This window comes from Triticum dicoccoides, chromosome 1A, assembly GCF_002162155.2.
Source record: "Triticum dicoccoides isolate Atlit2015 ecotype Zavitan chromosome 1A, WEW_v2.0, whole genome shotgun sequence".
Taxonomy (NCBI): Eukaryota; Viridiplantae; Streptophyta; class Magnoliopsida; order Poales; family Poaceae; genus Triticum; species Triticum dicoccoides.
This window is the reverse complement of record NC_041380.1, coordinates 35,794,439-35,796,438: the sequence shown is the minus strand read 5'-3', so window position 1 is coordinate 35,796,438 and position 2,000 is coordinate 35,794,439. Positions and strand designations below refer to the sequence as shown.

Below are 2,000 nucleotides of genomic sequence, written 5' to 3'. Positions count from 1 at the left end.
TTACTTTGCAATTACCAGGAGAAGAAAAGTTGGCACAATCTGTGGCCATGATATTTTTATTCAATTGGAAAGAGTGAAATGGTTGCAATAGAAATCTGCATTTAAGTCTTCAGCTCTCATATTCTTTTTGTGGTTTATTTATTTATACACTCAGAGAGAGGACTGGTTAGCTTAGGCCATCGGAGTATCTGTTTGATTGATGTGATGAATTTCAATTTTGCCTTGGAGTATTTATTTATTGAGCTTTACCTGTCTTTTTCTCAGGTTCTCTTGGTGGTCGGAATTTTGCAAGGTGAAGTTGGTCCTATGATTTCTGTCATGAAAATTGAAATGACATGTTTGGAGTCTTGTTCGGATGTCGGTGGTTTACATGTTCCAATTCAAGATATTAAAGAAGCAGTTGAACTTCCCGAGGGAAAGCTCTACTTGCAAAGGTTTTGTCTTCTGATCACTTTCATTTCGCTCTGAAGCCTTGAAAATCCATGTTTTGCTACATTCAAACATCCGATCACTAATAAGTTAGTGTGTTAACATACATCTTTCCCTAGAAAAAGTGTAACCTCTTTTTTATCGTTTCAAATATGATGTTATTTCCTTTGATTCAAGACTGGTTGTGAAGTACTTGTGCTGCTCGCTAACTTCAAATATGATGCGTGCAAGCGTAGCTGAGACTTAAGCCATATTCCTGATTCTCACAGTTGACCTAAACTGAATATATTGCAAAAATGCAAGCACATCTCTGAAATGAGAGTACACTTAAGCCTTATTCCTGATAGCCAATTCTTCACTATTTCATGGAAATAGACGGGTGAAAAAAAAGTAGCTACATGAGCATTTGTTCTAGACTTGTTGGGTTACCACTATGTCTGGCTTCGTTGGCCTCTCACCCTCGCACGACCGCACAACACTGCCGTGTAACTCCCATTCCGTCCTCTTCCAAGCGCCCGCACTATGGTTTCCGGCTGCCACCCGCTGCATGTCCGCCTCCGCGCCGCAATTGCTCTTCTCCTTGGTGGTACCTCCTGCCATGGCCGCCCTTGCTCTTGTTCGCACGCTGTTGTCGGGGCTGCCTCTGCTCCTTTCAGAGCACCACCGCTGTGTCTGCCCCCGTTTCCGTCTGCTGTTCACCCCTGCATCCCTTCACTTTCTGCCCCCACTACCACCCCATCGCCGTCTCTTCCTCTGGACTGAATCAGCAAGAAATTCTCAAAGTTTGCATCTATTCAGAGTGCTTTTTATTTGCCTTTTAGGAGAATATCCAGTTGTTTCAGAGCGTCTTGGATACTCACAATGGAACTAAAATTATATTGACTTGACTTGGTTAGCTCGGAAGGTGGATTAGCTGGGGGAGGAACCAAGAAGCTTTAGGCCCAAGAACTTCGTGTGGACCATGACCTCCTCAGTGTTGCCAAGGTCAGCAGCGACGCCCTCGATAGGCCGTGGAACCACAAGACATATCAGATTAGTTTCACTATTTTCTACCACTCAACTTTTGTGTTGTCTTTTCTGCCCATAGTCAACCTGATGCAAAACTGACCGAAGGGGCGTTGTAGTAGGTTCCAGTATAGGTTCTGTCACCCTTCTGTTTTTATATATATCATGTTTGAAAACTGATGCACACACATAACACAATGGAATCATATGAAACTGCTCTTTGACATTTATCAAACTAGGATTTAACTAGCTACATCTATTTTTGTTGAATTCGTTAATTGTGTTCTAGTATACTTTTTTGTCATTGTGTGAGGATGGATTACACACTCAGTTGTTAGGATAGGGTGTTGTGGATGATTCCTGAAAAGGGCCACGGCTAATTGAATTTTGTACCGAAAAAGGCTTCTCGCCCCGCTTTATAAATAAAGCAAACCACAACCGAAGCACAACATCCAACCGAAAAACGGAGGTCCACAGAAACGAAAGAAAATAAAGGTAAGGTACAGGCTGGGGGCAACAGCAAAAATAAGCCCACAAGGAAAGGAAATACAGCCTCAAGGGGGATA

General features: G+C 42.7%; 1 long non-coding RNA gene across 1 annotated transcript in view; it reads left to right on the top strand.

The window, feature by feature from the left end:
* The window catches only part of LOC119361291, an 11,313-nt gene that overhangs the window by 982 nt on the left and 8,331 nt on the right, over positions 1 to 2,000 (top strand). The window contains exons 3-5 of the long non-coding RNA XR_005172874.1: positions 265 to 292; positions 386 to 434; positions 1,326 to 1,413. This is a non-coding gene — a long non-coding RNA (uncharacterized LOC119361291). The remainder of the gene's footprint in view (positions 1 to 264; positions 293 to 385; positions 435 to 1,325; positions 1,414 to 2,000) is intronic.